Consider the following 8586-nt stretch of genomic DNA (forward strand, 5'->3'; position numbering starts at 1 on the left):
CAGAGTGAGTTGTGGTTCTTGCCGTACTTAAGTCTTCTAAGCACCTACTGATTTGCATTTATTACCCATTCTCTTGAAACGCCGACTAATAAAGTGCGATAAACCGCCTTTAAGCACTTGGCACATTAACAAATAAGAACATTCCACACCTAACCGAGAACCGACGTCTTTAATCGCGAAACTATTACCAGAAATTGAATACCGCCAGAAACAACAATGAGCTCACTTCGATTAAATATAAATACACTATATTCATTGCGTCCTACGCAATCAAACATATCAACCGAAAATATCAGCGAATACAGTATTATATATGACATCGATCTTATATATCGCCTCAGACATGCGAGAGCGCCACGATGAGTGAAGAGTGTGTGTATGAGAGTTTGTTTAAAGGTCCTACTAGCCTCTTCACGAGATTTGTGTAGCCCGACCTGAATGATGAATGAAATGGATTGTAGTAACAGTTATATGAACACGATATATCCGTACCAATATCCACGTGAGCATATACTAATAATAATTAATTTTTTAATCGCCATAAGCTTGAAAATAAACGTAAATAGATACAACAAAGACCAATTCGGAGACTTTATTTTTTTTTAATTACCTCCCCTGCAATAGAAAATATATATGGAGACTCGCATTCTATGGAATATCTAAATCTCATTATATCTTTCTCCGAAATTTTTTTCTGGTAAAAATCATCTTAAATTTAGCTGTATATTCGTATGTAATTAATTAAACAAGAGTTATAAAAGGCATTGCAAAAAATATCGCGTTTTACTTGAATAAGTTACCTCCCTTAAGCCTATCGGAATATCAAAATACGTATATAAACAAACGCGTTCCTTGCATAAGTGATAATAAAGCGCGTGCCCGTGCCACTCGTCCTCCAAATACTACTAAATATAGTACAACGTATCTACAATCATTGCGACTAACTCATACCTCAGTAAATAAGTAACCAGGATAAATATACGTTTAGGTAATTAAGATATAAAACATACATATAAAAATTTACATGTTCCCTGTCTGCCGAACCCGATCCATGGACTATAGCCACAAGAGGTTTCTATGTACCTATGTAGCCGGATTGCGCCCTCAGAGCGCCCAACACCGACACAGATCACGCTACTCTCCGGTCAAACACAATACTGCATAGGACTACTGCCTTTGTCACCATATTATCAGAATCATTAAAGTGCAAAATGGAAACTTTCAACTGTCCTTTCACTTCATAAGCCATTGGCGATCTTCAATGATCGCTTATTTCCGAGAGATGCATTTTATTTTTTTCAAACTTCGAATTTTGATATATGTTTAACTTATTCATTTAGATTACATTATTTTCACTATAAATATTGACTTTGATCCAATTATCATCTGAAAAATACGATTTCGCGATTTCTTCAAAGATCGAGCGAGCCTTTTTACCTGTTTACTTATATATATCTAATTTAAGGTTACACAGATGTAAGTTGTCGTGGCCGAGTGGGTAAGGCGATAAATTTGAAATCTTTTGGGATTTTCCCGCGCAGGTTCGATTCCTGCCGACATCGCATACTTTTTGCGACGCGTTTTATTTCTTTTCTAACGTAATTTGATTTAATATAGCACATAAGCTATGTTTATTGTTAAATATGTTGAAATTGTATGCACATCCTTCAATTTTAAATTAAAACAACGTTATGGCTAAATTGATTAATTTACTGCTGAAAATACGAATGATGCATGTTGCATTTTTATTTTTATTTCAAAAAGTAAACGGTAAATCTGTCTATTTTTTGGTATTTTTGCTGTATATAGTGTTTCTATAAAAATTAATTTAAAATATAACTTAAATGATACTATTTTGAATTTTATGACACTTTGTTTTAACCGACCCAATTTTTACTTGGCTGAAATCACTTACATTTCATGGCGCTATTCCATAGATTAAAATTTGTAAAAAATAAATGTCTGTAAAAGAATACTTATTTCATCTTGTTTAAACTTTAACACCTTTACTGCATTCTGTACACACCAACTGCATGCCCACATTGGAAATTTGAATGAATTATGGAACTTTTATATACCCCAGGGGTGAAAATAAACTGGACAAAAGCCGAGCGTGAGGGGTGGTTTTGAAAAAATCGGTTTATTTTTTTTTTAAGAAAGGAAAGCTACCTACAAATTTGCATGTAGTTTAGTGAAATGATGCTGATTAGGAAAATAATTAATTAAATTATATTGGATATGTGCCCATTAGAGGTGCGCAAGCTTAAAAAGGTAGAATTACCGAAATTCCCGTTCTTACACGTTGTAGCATGGATCGGGTATTGAACACGATACACGTGTGTATTAGCACCCCTACTGTAGTCCCGGCGGGGTTATCAACTGCACCAATACACCGGTAAGCAACCAGGGGAATATCATATGAAAAAAGAACTATCATGCATGTTTGTTTTGTTAAAGTGTGTCACAAAATTTCCCTAACTGCCGATGTCGGCTATAATCTCGGTATAAACATGCAAGAAATTAACATATATATATGTTAATGCCGATATGTTATTGGGACATTTTGTATGTCAAATGTTCATTATTTGCATTAAAATTAAGCGATTGTATTGAACACCGATACACGTGTGTATTAGCACCCTACTGTAGTCCCGGCGGGGTTATCAACTGTACCAATACACCGGTAAGCAACCAGGGGAATATCATATGAAAAAAGAACTATCATGCATGTTTGATGTGTTAAGTGTTGTCACTAATTTCCCTAACTGCCGATGTCGGCTATAATTTCGGTATATAACATGCACAGAAATTAACATATATATAATGTTATTGCCGGTATGTTATTGGACATTTTGTATGTCAAATGTTCATTATTTGTATTAAAATTAAGACGATGCTTATTTGCCAGAAAGCGTTTATTTCAATTCAAAACAAGCAATAATCATACATAATACCAAAATATAAAACTAACAAAATGGCAACACTCTCGCTTAACGCAACGTTCCAGAAGCACGCGCACTTAACAAAATTATTGCAACATAATGCAAGCTGTAATTAATATGTGACTACTTGCTCTACAACCAGTATCATGCGTAAAATTGATCTTATTTATTGTGGTTCCCTCTTTGAATTTATGTTGCCTGTCGACTTTAGAATAATGTGTCAGTAAGAAATGGTATTGCTTGCTCTACAACCAGCATCATGCGAAAATGGATCTTATTTAATTGTAATCCCTCTTTGAACTTAAGTGTCAGTCGACTTTTAGAATAATGTGTCAGTAATAAATGTTTTTCTTCAGTTTCACATGTTTTTTAAGAAAATTTAGTGAAAAGATGCAAATGTGTCTTATTTATTTTTTTTTGTGTCTTCAATGTATCTTATTTATATGTGACTGCGTGCTTATTTTTTTTTTCAAGAAATGAAAGATGCAAATGTGTCTTATTTTAATTTTATCCATGTCTTAAATGTGGCTTATTTATATAAGATAAAATGATATACTGCCAGTGTCATGCAAAAAGGATCTAATTTCTTAATATCCACATTCACCGCTTTGTTCTTTATTAGCACCGTCTTTAATTAGGCTATCTATTTAAAGTACAGATTACTGTGAACTTAATAATTGTGCAACGGTGATGTTGATCCATTATCGTTGTAATTTAAATTGTAGACAACAAGTTAGCAATTAATGAAATCAGTTATTTTGGAAGTAAATCTAATTGTTTCTTGTTCAGTAGCCAGGTGGATGTGTATTGAGCGGATAAGATAGGGATCACCACAACAAGGTTTCTAATACACAGTATAGACCTTCCCCTATTATTATTAATTACCTGATTGGAATAAAAAAAGTGTTAAAGATCATTTAATGTGAAAAGCAGGATTTCTGACATAATTTCAATCGTTTTGCTTTTATACAACAATTTCATGGAACAATGAATATATTGGCGCGATGGAACACAATTTATAAATCAAGCTGACAGTATAGTATCATTTTTTAATTATGTGTAATTTAATTCGCATTTCTCCCTAACTACGTTCAATGACACGTGAACTTCATATCAATTATAAAACATCACGTGCATCATTAAATATTTTTTTTTAATTATGAAACATATATGTTCTACATGGTTTTGTTTAGTTTTTTTTCTCAACCAGAGAGACATTATAAAACATTGTTATATATAAAGCGCTTTACTTTTCTACATTACATAAAGATATATCGATTTTTTTGTTAAGTGTACGTGCTTGACATATTATAAAAAGGCAGTGTTTATTTTTGTAATAAAATCGAAAATTGACATTTAATTTGATGCAATCCACATTGTTTAGCGGCCAAGCGCAGTATTCCGCTCTCGGCGGCCGATGGTGTATTGCAATATATACAATGAAAAGCTGGGTTTTCTGACATAATTTCAATCGTTTTGTTGACGCGGAAGTGCTTTTTGGTGGCCCAAAAATACTATTGTTCCCTTTATTTAAACCTAAATCAGTATTTTTTTACACTTGAAGTTTGTACAGCGGGGATTCGGTACCGGCGCGGGTTTATGTGCTTGTTAAGAATTACCGAAATCCCCGCTAAAGGCAACATATTATCCTGATTTATGCTTTGATTAAACATTGATAACTAAATGCAAAGTGTATAGCATATTGTAATAAGGTAGTACGATATCATTTGTTCATCAGATTTGTTTGGAAATACTTTCTGAAGACTTATTATTACTATGCTCATGTTATATTTACATATACTTTGTGTAACCAATGTTTTAAATGTACATTTTTACCTTTTTTACATTCGTTTACACATTTTTCACATTAATAAACTATTTAATAATGGAAAAAATTATTCTGATAAGAGTGTTTAAATGATTAACACTAATGATTGTGTACAATATCAACATTAATGCAAAGCCAAAACCCAAACATAATGACATATAGACCCTTTAAGGCGTCGTAATATGGGGGATTGGCGTAAAATGGGTGATTTCGGCTCTGGGCGTACGAATGTAGCAGTACCGAAATCCCCGCTAATTATTTTCCAAAAGAAGTAACCGAATGGGAGATAATACATGTCACTGGTTGCTAATGAAAAAAAACACTATAATAATTTTGTTGACACTTGAAGGTTGTACAGCAGGATTGTCGGTACCGGCGCGGCGTTTAAGTTCTAGTGTAGAATTACCGAAATCCCCACTGAAAGGCAACTTAATGCTGTCAAGAGGGCTTAATTAATTCAAATTAATATCAATTTGTTGCAACCTTAACATTCATGTGAGTCAAAAAACCAATTCATACCGATGACCTATTGACCCTTTAAGGCGTAAATATGGGGATTTCGGTACTAGGCGGGCGAATGTAGAATACCGAATCCCCTTTTCATCATCGCACATAGTGTAACATAAATTTTAACACAATATATGTAGGGAAACTCATATGAATCTGCGTAATGTGAAAATGAATTATTATGCTATAATTCGACCACGAAACTTGACGTGACTTAATACCGGACATTATGGAATGGAGCTACGCTTGCCGTATTTGACATAAGACCCATTTTCGCAAATTTCATTATCAATGCTTATATGAATTTGATTGCTATAATCTGATGCGTATTCGACACGGAATTATTGTCAAGGTTTTTCATTTTGTCAATATTTATCATAGCAGGGGACATTGCTGACATCAATATGGATACTGTTTTCATTTTCCTGTCGAGAAATGATATGACTTATTATCAAGATTATTTTATAGTACGGTAGCGTTCTCTTCACAATTGAGATTTATTTGTACAGGTAAATTGCTCTTATACTCACATTCGGACTCGACGATCGGCTCGAATAAAATGTTAGTCGCTTAAAAGTACAAATTCATCATATGAGCACGATTATTATTATTATTTTATTATTATTATTATTATTATATATTATTATTATTATTATTATTATTATTATTATTATTATAATTATTATATTATATAGCTTTTAGAAACTTATACCTTGAAAAAAAATCCCATTGGAAAAAAATCCCATGGGAAAAAAAATCAATGGGACAAAAAAATCCCATGGGACAGAAAATCCCATGGGATTTTTTTATTATTTTAAACACGATATAACGCGTTGAAATCGCGAGAAATGCTCATCATTTGTTAAAGGTAGTGTTTCTGAAGGTTACATGAATAAATCTCTAAAAATCAGAAAAAAATCCCATGGGATTTTTTTTCCCATAAAAAAATGGGATTTTTTTCTATCAAAGTAAATTGAACGAAAATAAGCACAAATGCTTTAACAATGCTTAAAATCGATAACTAAGCACAAACGAACGTGTTTTATGTTTTTGAAAATTCCAATGGGATTTTTTCTCCCATAAAAAAAGCTGGAGAAAAATCCCATGGGAGAAACCAAAATCCCATGGGATAATGAAAAATCCCATGGGAAATTACAAAATCCCATGGGAACCCCAACTTTGCAAATAAAGTTCATAGTGAAGAAAACGCATTTAACAAGCAAAAATAACCAATTATAATCACAAGTTAGACGACTTTATCTTATACTTTATCACAAATAAGCAAACCTTCAAGAAAAAGGTACTTAAGTTGCGAAATTTCGGTTTCGCAAAGTTTTTCCGGTGGCCGTTTATGGGAGAGTCGTTTATCCCCAGGAGTCTGTCCATTCATATAAGACAAGTCATGAGTAGGGGTGCTTTTGCAATTCCAAAGGTCAAAGGTTTTGGTTCCAAATCCTTCTGCTCTCTTGGTGCTCCTTGTGGAACAGCTACCTGCTGACATATCAGTATAAGAGATTACCTTCATTCAAAATAGCAGTTAAGAAATACCTGATGGACAGTTTATAATTTACAATGTGTATACCATTATTATCTATGTATCGTTTTTGTTTCGGTATAGGAATATTTTAATCAGTTCATCTTGATCTAGTCATTAATATTATTTTAATTGCTGAAGATGTGATATGGTTTTTATCAGCTTCCTTTAATTGATATTCAATTCTTTTTATTAGGTTTTAAGGACATTGCGTTGTGTGAAAGTTTGTGTATTAATTTCAAGTATTTTGTTTAGCTTTTTTGTAATCCATCAATATATTTCTTATATTCCTTTATAGTCTATCCCTACTGTGAATACAAAATGCCAAACATAGATTTGTACTGTGATAAATAATTTGGCCAATTAGCTGTGATACCATTCCATTTAACAATGTGTATCATATGAACTTTATTTTAGGTCAATGTTTAATAACTACTTTTTAAGTTTAAAACTCTCTAGGTACTGCCACCAGCACAAAGGACCACAATGGGAAATAAGAGTCGCTCTTTTTTGTGTATCCTTGGTGTTTTGGTGTGCATGTCATGGTTTATTTATTCTCATGTGTTCTACTATTCTGTATAATACATGTTGTTTTTAATGTCCATGTATGTGTATCCATACCGAAATAAATAAATCAATCAATCAATCAATGTGATCAAACCTGACTGAATATATTCTGCGCTCTATTACAAATTAATAAAGAACATATTGATTTGTGTTTGGTTGTCCGTGATTGTAATGGAAAAAGACTAATTGACAAATGGTTTTTTTTTTTAAAACACTCGATAACGGTTTTTCAGTCCCACTTATCCGCTAATCATAACATAGAAAGTGTCAATGACATAAAATAATAAGGGACAGTTACTATCACCTGAAATAAGAGACTGTTAATGGCATATGCCAAACAAGGCCACCTCCTGCAAGTGACTACAAGTGTCACCCCTCTTCCCCAGCACGATTTTTTGCAAACGCGTATTACATGTATTACAAACATTACAAACAAATCGGACCTTTTTTTTCAAAAACGAAGTACGAATTTAAGTGCTGACGAAAAGTCATTTTTTTAAAAAAGGACGAAATTTCGTGCTAACGAAAATAAATGGTTCACAGTATACAAAATGTTGAAACTATAAAGAAATTTGTGTTTGGGTGTAAAACTTCAATTGGAAATTTTTAGGTTACATTTGGGAAAAATCTATATTTTTTTCAATTTGGACTGAGACAAAAATAGCGGACCCGATTTTTAACGAAACAAACACTGAACAGGCTGCATTTCAATTCTTTAAGACATAAGTAAAATAAACCGATCTTATGATTATGATTTTTTTCTTGTACCAGGTGTTATTTACTTATAAAAATGTTATTAAACCAGTAATGTTCAGTTTCTTGTTTCACTTCCTTGTAAATTTTCAGCAATTAATGTGTTAATCAAATGTATACTTTGTTACAAATATATATATTTAATCATTTACAATCTCAATTAACATCAGCGATTCCAAAGCCGACCTGTAAATGAGTCCATTATTTATTGGCAATTTGCTAGTGCCAGGAAAAGAGCTATATTTTAGCAGAGATTACCTTTGCCCATTTCTCATTTGATTGGTCATTTTAATGATCATTTAACTTTGCAGAACCATACTTAAATAGCACAAGGCAATCATATGAATCATCTATGAACAATTTCAATAAGTCTTATGGATCCTAATGTCCATTTAAATTTTCAACTTTGCATGACCTGTAAATGGGGCAACTTATGCTAGAGACTGCTCTTTTGG

General features: G+C 32.6%; 1 non-coding gene across 1 annotated transcript; it reads left to right on the forward strand.

The window, feature by feature from the left end:
• Positions 1–1480: 1480 nt before the first annotated feature.
• On the forward strand, positions 1481–1562 carry Trnas-uga (transfer RNA serine (anticodon UGA)). Its single transcript has one exon. It is a non-coding gene; the product is annotated as a tRNA-Ser (tRNA).
• Positions 1563–8586: the final 7024 nt, after the last annotated feature.

The sequence above is a fragment of the Dreissena polymorpha genome, chromosome 1, assembly GCF_020536995.1.
Source record: "Dreissena polymorpha isolate Duluth1 chromosome 1, UMN_Dpol_1.0, whole genome shotgun sequence".
In the NCBI taxonomy this organism is placed as follows: domain Eukaryota; kingdom Metazoa; phylum Mollusca; class Bivalvia; order Myida; family Dreissenidae; genus Dreissena; species Dreissena polymorpha.